This window comes from Poecile atricapillus, chromosome 19, assembly GCF_030490865.1.
Source record: "Poecile atricapillus isolate bPoeAtr1 chromosome 19, bPoeAtr1.hap1, whole genome shotgun sequence".
NCBI classification, from domain to species: Eukaryota; Metazoa; Chordata; class Aves; order Passeriformes; family Paridae; genus Poecile; species Poecile atricapillus.
The window spans coordinates 4,333,588-4,355,352 of record NC_081267.1 but is presented as its reverse complement, the minus strand read 5'-3'; the positions used below and the strand labels follow the sequence as shown (position 1 = coordinate 4,355,352).

The following is a 21,765-nucleotide window of genomic DNA, read 5'->3' as shown; positions in this document are numbered from 1 at the left end:
ACCTGAGCACGGCTGCTTTGCTGGGCAGGCAAGGAAGGGCTTGGGCTGCTCCACTCCCCTGCTTTGCTTTGGGATCACCGTGATTTTGGGGGACAGTGCAGGGGGAAAGGGAGCAAGCATGGGCTTCCCTCACCCATGGGTGGGTTTTTCCCCAGAATGTAGGGGTTGGGCCTTGCTCAAGTTTCTGACAGAGATAAGATTTTTTACCATTTTTCTTGTTTCCCCTTTTTGTCTGTAACCTATTTTCATTAATTTGTTGTTTGTTTTTCTAAAGGAAGCGTTCTAGGTGGGATCCAGTCTGGATCGGGAAGTGCTTGGGACCAGCTGTGGCGTGGATGGGCCGTGCCCTTGGAGAAGACTGAGGACATCGTTTGGGACCAGCTTTTCTTCTGGCAGCGGATGGTGTGAGGTGGGTCCTCATCTCCTTGGCATGGGTGGGACAAGAGCTTTTGGGAGATGGCAGCGGGCACAGGAGCATCCCGCTCTGGGCAGCTGCTGAGGGGCTGGATCTGCCGTGGCTGGCTGCAGGCTGGGCACATGTCCTGCCCTCCTGCTCTGCTCCCAAAGGCAGCAGTGATGGGCAGCTTTGGGCCCAGCTCTGAGCACGGCCAGCATGGCCTGGGCACCGCGGCTGGCTGGGACAAGGGGACAGGAGCCTTCAGCTGACGGGCGGTTTCTGCTTTCTCTCCTTGCAGCCGGGCTCTGCGGATGCTGAGGCTGCTCTGGGCTCTGCCAGGGCTCTGCTGGGCTCAGCACCGGGCCGGGATCAGCCAAAGAAGAAACGGTGTGACCTGAAGCAGAGACTGGAGCATTTTGGCAATGCAGCTCAAGTCTGCAGAGTGTCCACCTCCAAGGGAAAACATGACACCTCCCAAAAATTAAACTTGTTCCGTAACTTCTGAAATGAAATCAATCTGGGATGACCCCAAATGACATTTTTCATCTTGCTCAAGCTGTAGCTCAGAACAGTTCTATTCTCTGAAGGAGTTCTGTCCCCCACCTGCCTTTTACTTCACAACTGCTCCCTCCTTTCCCCCAGTGAGTTCCCAGCCCATCACAGTCTCCATCACACTGCAGCCTTCCTTGATGCCCCTCACCATGAGGAAGGCCAAGCCCCAGTCTCAGGGACTCATCCTGTCAGTGGCTGAAGAGCAGCAATGTCTGTCTGTGCCAGGGGCTCTTGGATGTCTCTATCCATGGACAGAAGGGTCTGTCTGTGCCAGGGGCTCTTGGATGTCTCTGTATCCATGGACAGAAGGGTCTGTCTGTGCCAGGGGCTCTTGGATGTCTCTGTATCCATGGACAGAAGGTCTGTCCTTGCAAAGGTTTCCATAATATCTTGGTACCCGTGAGTATGGAATGAACACAGAGAGTGAAAGTGTCAGTCACGTTGTTTGCACACTCCTTCCTTTCCATACAAGACACATCCATGCACACCCCCACGTATAGATATATTAAAAGGATAGGGATGGATAGATATTTCCCACAGAGCTCTAACTTAGGCATAACTCACCTTGTAAGCCATGGCCAGGGCATTTTTTTCCCAGCTCTGTGGGAGTAGGTGTCCAAGAGCTATAGGGAACAGCATTTAGAAGCAGTTTCAGGATTTCTAGGCAGGAAAGGGAGCTGACAACCGTCCACGTAACTCACCATATTTGTCAGGATGGGCTGCTGGTACTTTAGGAATATGGCACAATGGAGACACAAGACTTGGGATAATCCCAGCTCTCTGTGGATCTGTGCAAAGGTGGAGCAGCAGAAACACCTTGTGTCTTCTTTGGGGACACAAGGTCCAAGGAGCTGGGGTGGCAGAGCGTGACCTGGGCTGGTGGCAGGTGAAGTCCCATCTCATGACATCCCGGAGTGGCACAGGACAAAGCTCCAAGCACCCACAGCCCCACTGAGGAAGTCCTTGGAGTGCTGCACATCCCATAGGAAAAGCTGCATTCACTCAGTCCATTGGGATTTATCACTTCCATTTGCAACACTTTAGGTCCAAGTTTCAAACTGCAAAATTTTTACACTCAAGACACAGTCATGAAGAACATGTATTTCAATTTCCTGTTCCTTTAACTGCAGTGTAAAATATCTTAATATTGGAAAATATCCATCAAATCTGTAAAGGAAGGCAGCTAATGGATCCTTTCCACTAGCACATCTACAAACTGAGTAACTAAAATCAAAGCTGAGTTCTCTTTTTCAAAAGATCAGTCACCTCTTTCTTACTCCAGAGTTATAGAAGATTTTTCACTACACATTTGGAGGTAATTTTTATCTTTCATATTTTTTCATGTTTTCTTTTTTGTTTTGTTTTTTTGTTTCTCTTTATTTGGGGTTTTTTTTACAGAAAGTATGCCCTAGAAAAGGCATGTCCTTTGCCCCTGGTTCCCGTGTGGAGCAGCTCCCTTCCCGCTGGCTGAGCTGCTCAGGCAGAGCCCGGCAGCTCCTGGCCCTGCAGGGCTGAGGCTTTTCCCCGTTGCTGGGCACAGACTGATGGAGCAGCACTGCTGAACACGGGCACACGCAGAGGGAGCAGAGCAGCTGCCTTTGCCCACCTGAAGCTCCAAGGCCAAACTCTGAGCAGGCACGGCTGGAAGAGACTCGCAGGCTCCCTGTTGGCTCTGCTGCCCCACTTGTGCCCGGCCCAGCTCTGCGTGAGGCAGAGGGAGAACAAGGGGCAGCTCCCTCCCAGCCCCAGCCCAGGGACCCCTCCAGCCCCGGGCCTTGGGGCACTGTCAGCACCCGCTGCTCCAGCCACCGCTTCTGCTGGCACTGACAGCAACAACCAAACCGGGGCTGGTCCCCAGGGAGCAGCAGCAGTGCCTGGATCTGATCCCTCAGCCTGGGGCAGCCCCCTGGGGGAACAGAGGGCACAGCAAGAGGGACAAAACCAGTCAGGGTCAGAGACTGGGAAAAGCCAGAGCTGGGAGCAGGAACAGCTGCTTCATTGCACTCTTGGAGAAAGCTCTTGGCTGGGTCAAAGCACTGAAAGGTGTGAAAGGCAGAGAGGAGGCCACACCAAACAATGCTCCTGTTTTCACACCCTCCTGTAATAAATGGAAATGATTTGTGCTAACTAAATTGTAACTATTTGGAAAGTTATTATTAGGAGCAATCAAGGGAATTGGTGTTACAAGGCAGATGTAGCCCCCCTAGAGATGTTACATGTTAAAATTAAGGTACAGGATGTAGTTTTGTGATAAGAAATGTCCTAAGACAAAATTGACCTTGAGATGGATGAAGTTGGAATGACTTTAGGTATAGGGCCTGAAAATTATAAAATATAAGACTAATGAGTGGAGCACAATGCTTACTTACATAACACAATGCTTAGGACACATGCACAGCCTGTAAGGTTATCCAGAGGACAACGAGGATGAGTGTAAGCCTTCATCCAAAAAACCACCAAAACAAGACAGAAGACCCCCTAGCAACAAGTGAAGCATGTGCCATGAAGAATAGTGATATTAAATCAATGAATCGGAAATAGGAGGAGACTTATGGGAAACATTAATGAATAGGTATAAGCATACAGTATATAATTTTAGTTTGAATTACTTTGTTTTGGTATGTGAGGCAGGGTAAGAAGCCCTCCCTGTACCCTGGTCAGTTTTGCTTATGCTTTAATCATAATTACAGGCAAATTATATTCACAAATATATATCTATGTATCTGAAGTTATTCACTAAATTGTACTCTTTTACTAAATTGTTTTCCTTTTATACCAAATTGCTATTCAGGCCACTAAATAGTATTCTTTTATTAAATTGTATCCTTCTATTCAATTCACTAAATTGTATCTTTTTTTTCCCTTGTTATTAAATTGCTGTTAACCTAATAGCTCTTGTTGTCTTATTTTAATTTCATTTATAATAGCACCAAGCAGAAAAGGGGCTGACTGAGAGCAAGCAAACTTAACTTTCTGCCAGGACACAAATTTAGAGGGCAAAAAATTAAAAAAACCCACAGCATCAGCCCAGCTTCCCAGTGAGAAGGGTTGGAACTCTCTGCCCTCAACACTTCCCCAGCAGCTTTACAAAGGGAACTGGGATCTGAGCTGTGCCCTCCGAACCAACAGAGCCAGCCTCCCTTCAGGGTGAGAAGCCACGGCCTCAGTTACAGCCCCGGGTGCCTCCTGTGCCCCAGAGAATGGCCCGGCTCACCTGGCCCAGCCCAGCCCGGCCCGAGTAGCCCGGACTGGCCTCAAGGGATGGGCTCCACCTGCCCGCTGTGCCCACAGGCCAGGCCCAAGGGCTCACAAGAGGCTTCCTCCCAGCTTTGCAAAACTCGGCCAAGAGTGTCCCCTTTACTGTGCTGAGAAGAGTAAAAAACCCTCTCAATTTAACCCCACTGCGCTCCTCATGGGGGATCCCTGCACACCTTAGGAGAGAGCCCAAATTTTCCCTGTGTGCCTCATGAGGTGCAGGCCCAGGTGATGCCACTGAAGGAAATGTGCCCTCACAGCCCAGGGACGCTCAGCATGGGCTCCCCCAGCCCCTCAGGGCCCCACCGCTGGTCACAGCAGCCCCTGCCTGGCTCCTGCCTGCCCACACCATGGGCACCCCCGGCTGCTCCTGGACATGGAGCTCAGCCAGGGCTGGTGCTGTGTGGGCTTTGCTGGTGGTACCAGCCAGACACTGGGGTGACAGCTCCATCTCTTTATTTGAACAAAAAACATGGGCCAGCCCCTGCTCTGGTGCACAGGGGCTGCCCAATTTCAGTCCTGGCCAGGGACCAGGGCCAGGGGGCTCAGGGGCAGAGGGTCTCGCTTGAGAGGTGTGGGTCTTGGGATGCCATCAAGATGGGGATGCAGCTGCAGCACAGCAGATGGGGAGAGATGTGAAGAGCGAGGATAACAGGTCAGCTTCTCTTAGACTAAAATCTTTGGCTGCTCTTCTGAAGATGCAGAGGCACTCCTGTTGAGAGAAGAGGTTGCTGAGGCCCCCAGCTGCCCCTGGCACACAGGGACCCTCCTGCACAGCAGGGCCCAGAGCTGCCAAGGCTCCCCAGCACGGCTGGAGCTGCTGGCACAGCTTGGCCCAGCTGGACAGCTGCCCCTCAAGGCCCTGGAGAGCAGGGGATGGCTCTGGACAGGGTCCCTGGCCAGGAGTGGCCCCAGAGCACCTCTGCCTGTCAAGGCCAATCATGTCCCCGCTCTTTCTCCTGCCCACCTTGCTTTGCCTCTGCCCTCTGCTCCTGGGGCTGCTCTTGGCCAGGCAGCCTCAGTGGCAGCCAGCACTGGCTGCAGCCCCAGCGGGCTCCCCAGGACAAGGCCCAGCAATTAAGAGGCCAATGAAAGGCCTGGGCAGCTGCAGAACTCTCGGCAGAGTTATTTGGGCAACCAAGAACTTAAGCCACAAGTCCACAGCAGCCTCACTGGGAATGTTTCCTGACTATGAGCAGCCTTTCAAGAAACTGATTGAGGCAGAGATCAGCAAAACACTCACCGTTTTCTCTTCCGGCAATACCAGACTCCAGCACAGCACATCATCAGGAAAAGTGCTCCACCAGCCACAACGGCCATTAACTTAATCAAACACTGTGTTCCCCAGCAAAAAACTCTTCTCATGCTTCTCCAGATCTTGTTAGCTTGTCTGGTGGTGCCAGCTTCATCTGTGGGAGCAATGGGCAGCGTGAGCCTGTGCTGTGCTCCACTGCTGAGCTGGCAGCACGGTGGGTATGGCCAGGACGTTCTCTGTTTCCCCCAGAGCTGGGGCCTGCAGGCACCTTGCCACCCCTTGGCACAAGACTGCTCAACCCCCTGAGCTTGAATGGCACAATTTCTCTGTGCTGTGCTGGTCTTCTCCAGGCAATACTTGTCAAAGACATGGATAAGGATGAGGGAAATGCCCAGGGTTTTGGAGCTGCTCCAGGGCCCTCCCTCTTCTAAACAGCCCCTACACCTGATCTACCCTGAGACCAGGAAATTTTCAGGGGATCTCAGAGACCCGTGCTGCAGTTTGGGCTCCCTGACAGCTGATGCCAGATGCCTTCCTGTAGAGGCTGGGGAGAATCTGCAGCCAGGCCAGGCTGGGAAACAGCCCTGCAGGGCATGAAAGCAGCAGTGGGGCAGCGAGGCTGCCATGGATCCCTTCCTGCTGTGCTGGGCACAGTGTGTCCAGATGTGCAGAGAAAGCCCCCGGCTGCTGAGTCTCAGGAGAAGGCTGAGGGACATGGACCCACCACGGCATCCCTCCAGATCATTCAGGATTATGTCCAGATATTTGAGTTCCCCCATTACTACATTGCTATCTCCTATAGGTTTGGTCTTCTTTCTCAGGGGACTATAATATAAAGTATTTCCATTTCCCAGGAATGGATCCCACACAACCAGTGCTCAGCCTGTGGGGTCAGCAGGGATGCACTACACACCCCAGTGATGGGAGCTGGGCTTGCTTGCAGAATTTAGCTCAGCAGCTGGGAAAGTCCTTGCTGCAGACACACCTGTAACTCAACAGCCACAGAAGCTTCTCTCATCACTGCTGCACAGGCAGCACTGAGCCACAGGAGCAGTGAGGGGATCACGCAGAGCGAGGGCACACACGTGCACGGCTCTGTCCTGCCACCTGCAGTGATGCCGCCCTGGCCGAGCCTTGGGCTCTGAGCTGGCAGCTCTCCCAGGGGGAAAGGCCTTCACCTACCCTTATAATCTTCCTCATCATCAGGCTCAGTAATTGATATGGATCGGGAATCCAGATCATCCTCATAATCATGTTCATCTGCAACGAAAGGCAGGACAGAACAGCTCCTGTGACACTGCTGAAGGTTCTTCTACAGGCCAGAGTGGCAGTGAGTGCACCTGGGTGACTGCTGCCCTCCAAGGCACTCCCTCATCTCTGCCTTCCACTCAGGAGCAGGAGCAGCGGGACCACATGCCTGCAGTGGCCCCACAATGGGATGGAAGGAGCCCCTTGCATGGCAGTCAGGGGAGAAAGGACTCCCTGGATCTGCCAGCAGCTCTGAACTGAGCCCCAGGCAGGGCCAGGGCTTGGCAGTGGCAGCCAGAACAGCTCAGGCTCTGTGCGGCCGGCAAAAGAGGCATGCAAGGCACAGCCCCAGGGCACAGCCCTGGGCCCGGCCCCTTCCTCTCTGCTCTTCTCCGTGGCTTCACAGAGCACATTGAACTTCTTCATGAACAATGAACATTGGCATTGCACATGGGAAGAAGATTGACAGCTAAATGCTCCTTCCTCCCACTGACAGCCATGCTATGGAATCACTCAGGGCTCCAGAAGAGAGCAGGGCGAGGTTTCCAGAATCCATCAACCTTCAGACTCTTAAGGGAAATGGCACGTGAGTGAGCTCTTGCCACCTTGACACTGATTATTCTGTGCAGAAAGGGACATTGAGAACTTGCCTCCAGCATCTGGCAAGGTCTTCAAACCGCCATCTACCAGCACTTGCAGATGCTCCATGTCACGATCCCAGTCTAGAAGAGAGCACAGATCAGAACCATTCCATGGTGTGCTGGGATCCCCTTCTGCCTTAGGGAACTGGGCACTGCAAGGGGGTCAGGTAAGGCCGTGGGAGCCAGATGTCAATGGACATGGCCAAAGCTGCAGAGGGGCCTGAGGAAAGCTCTGGACTGGCTCTGGACATTCTCAACACCATTTCCATGCTCTGTGCAAAATCCCTGAAAGGCAGGCACTGCCAAGCGGCAGAGATGTACAGCTCAAGCCTCAGCAGGGCTCAGGCCCAGAGGCACAGCAATTACCTCCTGGGACTGTGCCTGGCATGGCCTCCCTTCCTGCATCAGAGGCTGCCCATGAGCCACTGCTTCCTCCGGGAAACGCTGCCTTCAGCACAGCCTTTGGGTTCATATCTGGAGAAAGGAAGAGCCACAGCTGGATCAGACAGAACCATTCCCCACTGAGGAGGTGGCATGTTCAAGAGGCAATATTTGTCAAAGTCATGGATAAGGATCAGGAGAAAGGCCAGGTTATTTGGGCTGGCCAGGGCCCTCCCTCCTCCAAAAAGCCCCTACACCAGATCGACCCTGAGACTGGGAAATTGCAAGGGATCTCTGGGTGTGCATGGCCTGTGCTGCAGTTTGGGCCCCCTGTCAGCTGATGCCAAATGCCTTCCTGCAGAGGCTGGGGAGAAGCTGCAGCCAGGCCAGGCTGGAAAACAGCCCTGCAGGGTATGAAAGCAGCAGTGGGGCAGTGACGCTGACATGGATCCCTTCCTGCTGTGCTGGGCATGGTGTGTCCAGATGTGCAGGGAAAGCCCCCGGCTGCTGAGTCTCAGGAGAAGGCTGAGGGACATGGACCCACCATGGCGTCTATCCAGATCACTGAGCATCTTGTCTTCTGTAGGTTTGTTCCTCCCTTTAAGAGAACCTTAACAGAAAGTATTTCCATTTCAGATGAATGGATCCCACAGAACCAGGGCTCAAGCCTGTGGGATCAGCAGGAACACACAACTCACCCCTGTGATGGGAGCTGGGCTTGTGTGCAGCAACCAGAAAAGGAGCTTGAAATGTCCTTGCTGCAGACACACCTGTAACTCAACAGCCACAGAAGCTTCTGTCACCTGGTTCCTGCCAGGTTGTCAATGATTATTCCTTGTTGGGACAGTGAGAACATACCTGCATGGGGCTCCAGAGGCAGAAAATCTTCATGAAGCCAGGCTGCTGGAGAAATCTTCCTACCACGCTTGTCTAGAAAGGAGCACAGATCAGAACCATTCCATGGTGTGCTGGGATCCCCTTCTGCTTTAGGGAACTGGACACTGCAAAGGGTTTGGGTAAGGCTGTGGGAGCCAGATGTCAATAGACATGGGCAAAGCTGCAGAGGGGCTTGGGGAGCTCTGGGCTGGCTTTGGTCACTCTCAACACCCTCTTTGCAGCCCCTGTGCAACATCCCTGGTGGGGCAGTGGGACCAGCCCAGGGCCCATGGGCTCTCCCTCCCACAGAGGAAACCCCAAGGCCTTGGGCCAAACCGCAGCATTCAGTGCCACAGGTAACGGAACCTCTCTCCTGCCCTCTCTCCTGCCCTCTCTCCTTCAGCTGGGACAGCTCCCCCAGCCCAAGGGGACAGAGCCAGGCCCTGTCAGGGCACACTGGAGCTTTACCCTCCCCCTCAGCCCTTTCCCCACCATGGGCACCCCTTGCAGCAGCTGCCAGGTTTTGGGACGTGTCTCCCATGGAGGGATCCCAGCAGGACTGCTCAGTAGCCAAGTGCCCTGAGCCTGCTCAGGATAATTCCTCTGCACTGTGCTCACACAGCCAAGCAGCAGAGATGGCAGCTCAAGCCTCAGCAGGGCTCAGGCCCAGAGGCACAGCAATTACCTCCTGGGACTATGCCTGGCATGGCCTCCCTTCCTGCAGCAGAGGCTGCCCATGAGCCACTGCTTCCTCCGGGAAACGCTGCCTTCAGCACAGCCTTTGGGTTCATCTCTGGAGAAAGGAAGAGCCACAGCTGGATCAGGTGGGGCTGTTCCCCAACAGGAAGGTGGCATCTTCAAAAGGCAATACTTGTCAAAGTCATGAATATAGTTGAGGAAGCCATCAAAACTTTGGAGCCAGGCCAGGGCCCTCCCTCCTCCAAAGAGCTGCCATTCCACATCTACCCCAAGACTGGGAAATTGCAGGGGATCTCAGGGTGTGCATGGACCACGGTGCAGTTTGGGCTCCCTGTCAGCTGATGCCAAATGCCTTCCTGCAGAGGCTGGGGAGAAGTTGCAGCCAGGCCAGGCTGGGAAACAGCCCTGCAGGCCATGAAAGCAGCAGTGGGGCAGCAAAGCTGACATGGATCCCTTCCTGCCATGCTGGGCACGGTGTCCAGATGTGCAGGGAAAACCCCCGGCTGCTGAGTCTCAGGAGAAGGCTGAGGGACATGGACCCATCATGGTGTCTATCCAGTTCACTCAACATCTTATCCATGTGTTTGGATGTCTCCAGGGACTTACTATCCTCTGTTGGTTTGTTCCTCCCTCTAGGAGAACCTTAACAGAAAGTACTTCCATTTCAGATGAATGGATCCCACAGAACCAGGGCTCAGCCTGTGGGATCAGCAGGGACACACCACTCACCCCTGTGATGGGAGCTGGGCTTGTGTGCAGCAACCAGAAAAGGAGCTTGAAATGTCCTTGCTGCAGACACACCTGTAACTCAACAGCCACAGAAGCTTCTGTCACCTGGTTCGTGACAGGTTGTCAATGATTATTCCTTGTTGGGACAGTGAGAACATACCTGCATGGGGCTCCAGAGGCAGAAAATCTTCATGAAGCCAAGCTGCTGAAGAAGCCTTCCTACCATCCTTGTCTATAAAGGAGCACAGATCAGAACCATTCCATAGTGTTCTGGGACCCCCTTCTGCTTTAGGGAACTGGGCACTGCAAGGGGGTCAGGTAAGGCCATGGCCAAAGCTGCAGAGGGGCCTGGGGAGCTCTGGGCTGGCTCTGGTCACTCTCCACCCTCTTTTCAGCCCCTGTGCAACATCTCTGGAGGGGCAGCAGGACCAGCCCAGGGCCCCTGAGGCCTCTGTCCCTCCCACAGAGGAAACTCTCCCTTAAGCCCTGGGGAAAACCATCCCCAAAGCTTCCCAGGGAGAAGGGAGCGCTGTCCCGGGAAAGCGGACCGAGGCTGCCGGCTCACCTGCTCGCCCTGCTCGCCACGGAGCAGCCTGGGCAGCCCTGTCAGGCAGGGCCACTGCCAGGAGGAGCAGGAGGAGGAGGCGCAGAGCAAAGGCCATGGTGCCTTGCCCACTGCCAGTCCTGCAGCTCTTGCTGCCACCACTGTCCTGACACCGCTGTCCCAATGTCAGCACCGCTGCTGCCGCCACTGCTGCTGCCGCAACAGTCGTGGTCAAGGACTGACTGCTCGGTCCTTGTGGTGCTGTGCAACCACGGGGCTCTGGGACCTCTGTGACCTCAGAGCCTGCTGTCACCTCAGCCTGCTGTCACCCCACAGGCTGCTGTGACCTTATGGCCTTGGCTGTACCCCCTGAGTTACTCCCATCTGTACTCCAATCTGTACTGGACTGATTGTAAATTTTTGACTTCATCAAAGGGTCAGTGCTAAACAAATCCTTGGTTTTGCCTGCTGACAGTGCTGGTCAGGCAGTGTCCTGGGAGATGCTCTTGATGGTTGCCTCTTTTCCTGGCCATGGCACTGGAGGAGGTCCAGGCCCAGGTGATGCCACTGAAGGAAATGTGCCCTCATCCCAGGGATGCTCAACACAGACTCCCCCAGCCCCTCAGTGCCCCGCCGCTGGTCACAGCAGCCCCTGCCTGGCTCCTGCCTGCCCACACCATGGTCAGCCCTGCCTGCTCCTGGACATGGAGCTCAGCCAGGGCTGGTGCTGTGTGGGCTTTGCTGGTGGTACCAGGCAGACACTGGGGTGAGAGCTCCATCTCTTTATTGGAACAGAAGAGCTGTGCTGGGCCCTGCCCTGGCAGGAGGGACCCACCTTCAGTCCAGGCCACAGAGCAGGGCGGGTCCCTTCAGGGACACAGGGCCTTGCTTTGGGTGGTGGCAGCATCTGCACAGCAGCAAGCTGGTAATGCAGCTGTGACAGGGACATCACCTATGGGCATGGAGATGTGAAATGTGTGGTGCAGGTGTCCCTGAGGGAGGTGTTTGGCTGGACTTGTGAAGCTGCAGAGAGGAACCTGTTGAGAGAGGAGATGGCTGAGGCCCCAGCTGCAGCTGGCACACAGGGACCCTCTTGCACACTGGGAGATTCTCACTGTGCTCAAAGTTTCCCTCTGAAGACTAAGAGGTGAATGTGGATGGGCTTAGCAGCTGATCTGCAGGCCAAACATTTGAGTTAGCAAAAGAAGAAATTGAGAAAATACAAGTTTATCCATAGCAAGGAGGAAAGCAAGGCCATTAGCATGGAAACCAATAAAAAGGTGCATAAGGGGTATTTGCAGTTGTAATAAATGGAATTGGTTCGTGCTAACTAAATTGTAATTGTTATTAAAGTTATTATTAGAAACAATCAAGAACCAGTGTTACAAAGCAGATGTACCCCTTTGCAGATGTTACATGTCAAAATTAAGGTACAGGATGTAGTTTAGAAGATAAATGGTGTCTCAAGGCCAAAATGGCCTTGAGATGGACCAAAATTAGAACAAATTTAGGCATTGGACCTAAAGATTAGTAAACATAAGGCTAATTAGTAGACTTACATAACACAAGGCTTAGTACACACACGTAAACCTGTAAGGTTATCCAAAGGATAATGAGGAAGAGGAGAAGCCTTCGCCAAAAGACAACCAGAAGAAGACTGAAGACCCCCTAACAACAAGTGAGGCATGCGCTGTGAAGAAAAGTGATGTAAAGTCAGAAAAATCGGAAATAGGAGGAAACTTACAGGAAACATTAATGAATATGTATAAGCATACAGTATATAAGTTTAGCTTGAAGTGCTTTGTTTTGGACGTGAGGCAGGGTGGGAAGCCTCCATACCCTGGTCGGTTTTGCTTATGCTTTAATAATACTTAATTTCTAGCAGATTATATGAATAAATTTTATTTTTTTATTAAACTGTATTATTTCACTAAACTATATTCTTTTATACTACATTAGTATTCAATTTCGTAAATTGTATTCATTTTTAATTAAACTGCCATTAAGCCAAGGGACCTAGTTGTCAAAATTCTAATTTCATTTATAACAATATTTTAACAAGGAAGGCGGTTACAACAACATTGGTATTTACCAAACATGACAAAACATGAGGTATTTTAACAAAGAAGGCCCCTTATGGTGACAACATTCTACTGTTCAAACTGTAAAACATCTTTGTGTACTGATCAGGAGGTCACGATTTCCTCTTTACAATCCTGATGCTGAATGTCTCCTGAGGAGGTCTGGTCACAAAGAATGAGCCCCTTGTGGGCTGCCCCTGTTTGGACAGCCTGCTCCTCACCCTGAGCCTCAGCATGTCTGACATCGCCCACCTGGGACTGACATCTCAAAACATTGAAAATATTTATCCATTTTTCTTTATCATTAAAATCTAATTAATTAATAAAAATAAATTTTTAATTTTTACAATAATATTATTCTGTATTTTTATAACCTAATTTTTCTATTTATATAAAAGAATTGATACACTTTTAGCAACTAAAACGTTATCGGTCCTTGGTTCAAAGTACTACAATTCCCTTCATTAATTGGTCACTATTTCTCCCTCTTTATCTTAATTACACCTATTTTTAGTCTTTTGATCATATTTTTTAATAATTTTCTCAGGCAGGGTAAAAGGGGCCACTTTGGGGTCCATGGAGACTTTTCTGGGGAACATTTGGGGCAGTTTTGGGTCTGAGGAGGGAATTTAGAGAGAACTTGGGGGTCTGGAGGACACTTGGGGAGACGGGTGGGCACTTGGAGGGGCACTTAGGGATTCTGTGGGACAATTTGGGGTCCGGGAGAGCACTTGGGGCTCCAGGGGGGCACTTGGAGGTCAGGGAGGGGAATCTGGGGGCCCCTCGGGGTCCGGGCGGGCACTTGGGGAGCTGTAACAGGGAATCTATGGGCCGTGGGGGATCATGGGAGTTGTAGGCGCCGGTATAATACGGTTTAATGGGGCCGGGGAGCATCACGGGAGTTGTAGACGCAGCTCCAATGGGTTCCGGTGAGGCGCGGGGCATGACGGGAGATGAAGTCCCGGTTGGAATAGCGCTCTATGGGCGCCGCGGAGCATGATGGGAGCTGTAGTCCCGGAAGTGGCTCGGAAGGCGCGTTTTGGCGGTGTGGGGAAGCGCTTGGAGAAAACTTTTGTGTCCGAGCCGTGGCTGCAGGTGCTGGGGGCGAATGTATACGGCTCAGGAGCACTTGGGGGGAACCTGGGGAGCTGTAACCGGGCTCTTTAGGGCGCGGGTACGGCAGGAGGTTTGGGCGCGGAACTGTGTTGTGGGATGATGGGAGATGAATTCCCAGGAGTGGCTGGAAGGGGAATCTGTGGGGTCGGGAGCATTCAGGGATCCAGGGACGCTTTGGGGGGTCCCGAACGGGCGCTGAGGAGGCACTCGGGGATCCTGGAGGGTCTGGGGAACACATGGGACCTATGGGGGGCGATGCCGGGGTTCTGGGGAGCGCAGGGCATATTCCCAGTCCTTCCCAGTTCCTTCCAGCATGATCCCATTTGCTCTCAGCCACTCCCGTCAGCGTCAGCATGATCCCATTCACTCCCAGTATATCCCATTTGCCCCCAACCTGGTCTCAGTTGCCCCCTGGAGGCTCCTACTCACTGCCAGTATCATCCCAGTCTGATCCCAGTATGATTCCAGTCTCCCTCAGTGTGATCGCAATCTCTCCTGGCATGGGCCCAGCTGCTCCCAGTATGATCCCAGTATGATGTCAGTACACAGCCAGTGCAATCTCAGCCACTGCCAGGATGATCCCAGTACAAACCAGTCCCTGCCAGTGCTGCCACTCCTGGGATCCCCCAGCCCTCTCTGTGTTCCCCCTCCCGCATCTCCCCAGAGGAGTCCCAAGGGCTGGCAGTCCCCAGCCAGGGTCCCCAGCCAGCCCCAGGTTGGATCTGCAGCCCCTAATTTTCCCAGTTTCCCTCTCCTTTTCCCCGGGCCGGGTTCCCCCCGTCCCCAGCGGGTGGGAGCAGCGGAGAGCCCCGCGCTGCCCATCCCGACCTGTCCCGGCTCCATCCCCGCTCCTGCCGTGGGCTGTGAGGGGTTTGGGAACGGAGCACCGAGGGTGTCACTGCTCCTGGGGGAGGAGGAGGAGGGATGGAAGAGGAGGGATGAAGAAGGAGAGAGAGAAGGAATGGAAGTAGGAGAAGGAGGTGGAGTTAGGGAGGAGAAGGAGGAGGGATGGAAGGGGAGGAGAGGGAGGAAGATGTTGTAAATACTCCACAAACCCCTTCATTCTTGTCCCCCATGGGGATGTGTCCGCCCTTCTCAGAACACGGGCGGGAAGGGGTCTCAAAATATATCCAACATGGACCTAAGGTATTTTAGACAAAGAAGGCTCAGACTTACGAGACGTGGTCCTGGGTTCATTGTATGTGGATCGCCCGGGGCAAGAAAGAGGCTGAGATTCCTCGGGTGCTCTCTTAAACTTGGGGGAGGGGGTGGCCAGGGGATACAGGGGGGTTACAGCCAATGGGATAGGGAAAAGAAAAGGGAGGTTAGGTAGGGACGAACCTTATACAACACCAAGGGTGAGTTCTTCCCTTGGGACAGACCATAATTTTTTAAATGCACTTCAACAGGAAGAGGAGGGACAAAGGAGAATCAGGGAAAGGAGAAGGAACCAAGAGGTCAAGAACTCCCTGAATTCACAGTCCCCCACCTGTGGGATCATCACCCCCCATCCCACAGGTGCCCCGAGAGGGGGAGCTCAGCCCAGATATCCTGGGGGGTCCCTAGGTTGGGTTTTTTGGGGGGGGGGGTATATTTAAGAATTAAGGACTGCAAAGCTGAGCGGAAAATGCCCCTTGGGGCGACACTGGGGGCTCCCAGCATCCCTGAGTGGGGAGATGGAAATGAGGGGAACTTTTCAGATTCCTGGCACTCCCAGCAGCCTGGGGAGGACAGGGACTGAGCAGACAGGGGAACACCAATACAAGCGTGACCCCCAGCAGCTGGGACAGGGGGGAACCCCTGAACACCAAAGGGGAGAGACCAGAGATGGGGAACTCCTGGGAGGCATTTTCAGGGCTGAATCTTGGTGTTTTGGAGGTTTTTATGGATAGCTTGGAATTTCTAGAGATGGACTTGGGCAGGAGGAACCCCCTAATCCAATGTGCTCATGAATTGTATTTCTCTCCAAACCAGGATTTCCCATTCCCAAATCTTGGCCAGATGGAGAGGAAGGCTGTGAGGAAGAGGAAGATACCCCAGGACACCCAGGCAGGTGAGGAGGAAGTCAGTGCCCCTTTCCCCCTCTCTCCTGCTCCATCTCCCAGCCCAGCCTGGCCCCCGGCTGCAGGACAACCCCGCTGCCGACGCCGTCCTGCCGGGGACGCACTGGGGGGATCTCCTTCCCCTTCCCTCTGGCACGGCGGCAAATCCCATCCTCTCCTTGTCCTTCCTCCCCCAGACAAGGAGCTGAGGATGGAGACCAGGGAGGACAAATCCCCACGGCAGAACCTCATGGGAGAGGCTGTTTTGAGCAGCTCCACAGTGCAGGAATCCAGCGGGGAGGAAAAGCTTCAGAGATCCCGCAGGAGGAGGGGCTTCAAACCCATCCCAGGGTGCTCTGAGGAGGAAGGACCCACCCTGTGCCGGGAAGGCGGCCGGAGATCCAGCCAAGGCTCTGAGCTGGTGGTCCATGAGCAGCTTCAGGATGGGGAGAAGCCCTACAAGTGCTTGGAGTGTGGGAAGAGCTTCAGCCAGAGCACCAAACTGATCCGCCACCAGATGATCCACACTGGGGAGAAGCCCTACGAGTGTGGGCAATGTGGGAAGGGCTTCAGCTTCAGCTCCAACCTCATCCGTCACCGGCGCATCCACACTGGGGAGAGGCCCTATGAGTGTCCCGAGTGTGGGAAGAGGTTTCAGAGGAGCTCCCATCTGCTCGTGCACCAGCGGATTCACACGGATGAGAGGCCCTTCCGCTGTCCTGACTGTGGGGAGGGCTTCAAGCACAACTCCACCCTCATCAACCACCAGCGCATCCACACTGGGGAGAGGCCCTACGAGTGTGGGGAATGTGGGAAGAGCTTCAGCCACAGCAACAGCCTGATCTGCCACCAGAGGATCCACACTGGGGAACGTCCCTATGAGTGTGGGGAGTGTGGGATGACTTTCAGCCAGAGGTCCCAGCTGACCATCCACCATCTCATCCACACTGGGGAGAGGCCCTACGAGTGTGGTGAGTGTGGGAAGAGGTTTCAGACCAGCTCCAGTCTCCTCCAGCACCAGCGGATGCACACGGATGAGAGACCCTTCCACTGCCCTGACTGCAGGAAGGGCTTCAAGCACAACTCTCACCTCATCACCCACCGGCGCATCCACACTGGGGAGAGGCCCTACGAGTGTCCCCAGTGTGGGAAGAGCTTCACCCAGAGATCTCACTTGACCAGACACCAACAGAGGCACCGGTAAGGGAAGCCCTGCGAGTGCCTCAAGTGCAGGAAGAGCTTCATGTTCTGCTCCAGCTCCATCCTCCATCAGAGGTCCCATGTTGGGCAGAGCCCTGATGACCCACGTTCCCAGTGATCTGTGTTGGGAACACACTGGGCTGGAGGTCATTTTATTTTGGTTTCAATTATCTTTGGATTCATCCTCATCCCTTTAAAACCAACAAATGGTGGTAAAAATCAACAAATTCATCAAAGGCATCTAAAACCTCACATTTTACTAGTGCTTCAAGGCAATCTTGGAGATACTTGTGAGTATTTGAGGGTTGTGGGGTTATTTGGTGGAGTTGTCTCCATTTCTTGGCACTCAAAGAGGTGCGAGGGATCGATCTGTCACCTCAAAACCACTTAATGCCACTGAAACCTTCTCAGTCCCTCTCCAAAATTATTCAATTCCACAGCCCCTCAGGGTGTGATGCCTCATGTTTTGGCTTTCATATCTTTCATATTCTGCACTGCCTAGGTTTGTAGTTTTGAAGTTCATATTAAGTATTAGTGAGCTCTCTTCACAGAGTAGGTAGACAAAACAATTCCTTTTCTAGCTTGATACCAAGGACAGTTGTTAGAAGTTTCAGGCCCAAAAGCATAAACAAGGGTGGACTGAAGAGAGAAAACAAGAAGGATGGGACTTCATCATCTGAAGCTGTAACTGGACAATGAACCCAAATATGCAGATGGACCTAAACTTGTAAAAATATGGGACCTCGTGATGATTTGTCCATTTTTATGACCACTTTTGCTCCATCTTGGGTGTAGCCCTGGCCAGGCTCTTGTACTGCCCAAGGTGTATCTGTAACATGCTGGTCGTGAGTGAGGAGACAAAATCCACGACTCGTGCTCCAGTTGCTCATCAGACAAAACAGCCTCATTTATTATTCAGAACTCACTTGAATACCAAATTCAAATTTCCCAGGCTAGACAGCCATTGGCTGATACTTCCCTCCCTGCCCTGCATCCTGGCCAGTAGTGTGCAGTGGTTCAGACATGAATTAGGCTCACTAAATTAAATTTGTGCTAAAATCTATGGCTAAAGAGAATTTACTGCTAAATTAGATTTGTGTTATGTCTAGATTTACCTTGTCCAGTCCTGACCAGCTCTACTGTGACCATACTGTGACAATTCACTGTTTTTGATTAAATTAGAAAATATAAAATGCTCTCTGTTACCCTATCTGCAAGGGCCCTTTGCAGACATGATAACAGGGACAGCATGGGTTTAATTTGAATGAAGTTTTCTAGTTAACTTGACAAACTTAATTCTCTTCAGCAAGCAATATGCTTTGTGTACTAAATTGAGTTTGCAACACTCCCTTCCAGGAGCTGGCAGACAGGATCACAATCCTTTAAGCTAACAAGCCACAGGTTAATTACTTATAGTTAAAAGTTACAACTTAACATTAAAAAACAAGAAAGTATTTTGAACTGAGATTATCCTGAACTCTTTAAACAAGAAACAAAAACATTCAACATTTAGAACCGTGAGAAAAACCCAACTTAGCAGAAAAACAATTTGTAAACAAACAGTTTTTAAATGAACTGTCTTTTCAAGAGTCTGATTTTCATGGTGAATAAGTTGTTCTGGTTACTCTTCTTTAATCTGCTCCATCACATCCGTAGAGGTACTGTCAGGAGGGTGTTGTTTGTGTCCTTTGGCTGTATGTTTCACTCTTTCACATTGGTTGCAGCTTGCATTATCACTTCTTTGTCCCTGAGCTGTCCCCTGTGGAATGGGCTGGTGTGGACAGTTTATTTTCCCGTGGCCTTGTTGTCCACACTTGTAGCAATGGGGTGTGAGTTTAACAGCAGCTGTAATAGAATTGGCTAGCATATCCATGTGATGAGATCCAGTCCCAACCTTAGCACATGCTGTAATCATCTCCTCCAGAGATGGATTCTCTTGAGGTAATGCAGCTATAATTTTTCTACAGTCTTGGTTTGCATTATCTCGTGCCAATTGTAGCATTAATTGACCCCTTGCTTCACTGCATATATAGCTCATGGGGGTTTTATCTTCTACTTGAATAGCTTTGGGTTGGCACTGACAAGTTGGTAATTTTTGTTAGAGCTCACATTGCTAAGTCTTTCACTTGTGTTAGAATTGCAGAGTTCAAGCGAGCCTGGGTTTGGGGATCTTCTGATACTGCTGAATGATTTATTGTATGAACAGCCTTAGCTACTTTGCTTTCTGGGGTCCCACCACACATTCCTCCCTTTTGGTTTTCAGTAATTCCTGTTAAAGTGCCATGTGCTCTTCCCACAATGACCTGTTTTATTGTTATTTGAGGAACGCCAGTGCGGTGTGTTACACTCCAGGGCTGTAGGAAATGTTTTGTTTTCTGTGAGATGTGTGTTGTTTTGATGCTATGAGGGATGCTCAAAACAGCAAAGGCTGACTGCCAGTGTGCAATGGCATCCCGACCCTTTTCTCTTGTGTGTTTTATAGCCCATATTGCTGATGAAAAGGTATCTGTGGATAAATGTACATATTTTAAATGTCTAAATTCAGGGATGTGTGTGACATGGGTTTAGCAGATTTGTAAGGCACGCAGTCCACAAGGGTTTGCTCCCATCTGCAGTGGTGCAGTGTGGCCCTGGTGTCCTGATGGGACACTTGTGGTTGGGTTCTTTTTCCCCCTTGGACTGAAGATTGATGAGATAGAGGCAGTTTTCTCTTGTTTGGACTTGGTTGTTTATTCTTCTTTTATCTCCATTACATGTATACAGGGTACAAGGAGCCACAAGCAGCTATGTGCACTAAGATAGAAAGGTGCAAAATGACTAACAAAGATCTTCTTCAAGGATTTTTATATGTTCATTTACCCAATTAACAAATGCCAAGGAAATATTTTTTCTTAGTGACCCAATGACCCAACACTTGTGTGCTGCACTGCAGCATTCTCTATCCAATCACCTACTACTACCCAAAAACCTCTAGAAGAAGAAGATGAAGAAGAAAGAAGGACAAGAGACAACACCCTGAATCCTCCATCTTGTCCTCTATTTCCTAAACTAGTTTAAACTCCAAACTTTAACTTCTTCATGCAGTGACGTAAGAAATCTCTTTAATCTACACACTTACACTCCTGGTTTTTCTATTAACAGTTGCTTTCACGGTGTTCTATGACATTCAGTGTTTTCTTGGATGTCAGAGCCAGGTATCAGAGATAGGGGCACACTCTCAGTGCCTCTGGCTCCAACAGTAAACTAAGCTGAATATTGTTAAGTGTTATTCCACTGTTAAATTCTGAAGTCATATAAGTTAGCTTAAATGCTGTTAAGTTCTTTTGCTAAATTGTGATGTTTGAGGAATAAATTAAGGTATAAGTGAAGTCCTGTTAAGTTTGATCTCTGTTAAGCTCAAACACACACACACACACACACACACACACACACACACACAGAGTTCTGGGTTAATTTCTGGTTGAATTGCCTGGATTTTGTTTGTTTTTGTTGTTGCTTTGTTTCCTTGCTGTGCCTGAAGTGTCCAGTCAGGAGCAGAGTGACTCTTGCCAAGGAACTTTGTGCTGCTGGTGCTTAATATTAAATCTGGTTTTTGCTGCTCCCTTGCTGGGGATATTTTAAGTGCTCTCAAGCCCTCGTTGGTGACGGGGTGAAGGAGCCCTGGCCCAGGCTCTGGCCCTGGGGGATATGGGGATGCTGCCAGGGATTCCCTGTCCCCCTGTCCCATGCCCCACAGACCTTGGGATGTCCCACAGCCATTCTGTGATGTCCCAGCCTGGACTGTGATGTCCCAGCCCCTCTGAGATGGCAGAAGCCAATCTGATGTCACAGTCTTCTCTCTGACATCACACACTCTTCTCTCTGATGTCACACAGCTGCTCTGTGATGTCACAATCTGCTGTCTGATGTCACAGAGCCGCCCTCTGGGATTGTGGTGTCTGCTCTGTGACCTCACAGCCCACTCAGTAATGTCACAGTCCACCCTGTGGTGGCTCTGTGATGTCATACAGAAACTCTGTGATGTCACAACCCACTCTGTGATGTCATGCATTCAACCTCTGATGTCACAGTCCTCTGTGTGATGCCACACCCTGCTTTCTGATGTCACAGAATCCCCTCTATGATGCTGTAGCTGCTCAGTGACCTCACACAACAAACTCTGTCATGTCACAGCCCCATCTGTGACCTCACACAACCCACTCGGAGCTGTCACACAGCCCCTTTCTGACATCACAGCTGCTCTGGGGCTCCAGGACACAGCCCCAGAGGTGCCACTGTGACACAGCCCCCTCTGGGACATCCCCCAGCCCCTGCCAGTGCTGAGCCCCTGGGAGCTCTGTCTGGGCCTGCTGGTGTCCCTGAGCTGCCCTGGCAGGGCCCCAGCCCTGCTGGGCTGTGCTCAGGAGCTGCTCCTGGCCAGAGCTGTCTCTCTGCAGCGCTGCCCTTGCCAGGAGCTGCCTCTGGGCCAGGAGCCCGGCCCAGCTCAGCAGCACAGACACAGCACCAGCACTTTCATTACCCTCTCGGGCCTTTGGGGCTCTCTGCATCCCACTCAGTCCCTCAGAGTGTACTCCAGAAACTTCTCAAGAGCTCCAAGTCAGATGGAAACACTGAAGTTTCTTGTAGTTGAAATGAGAGACACGAGTGAGAAAGCGTCCCCAGGTTCCAGGTAGAGCAGAAGACTGGAGGCCCTGATGGCAGCTGAGGACAAGCAAGGGAAAGGTGTCTGTGGTGCTGAGCAAAGCTGGA

General features: G+C 51.7%; 1 pseudogene; it reads left to right on the top strand.

Annotated features, from left to right (window-relative positions):
- LOC131586385 (zinc finger protein 271-like) overlaps positions 1-21,765 on the top strand; it is a 102,888-nt pseudogene that overhangs the window by 15,352 nt on the left and 65,771 nt on the right.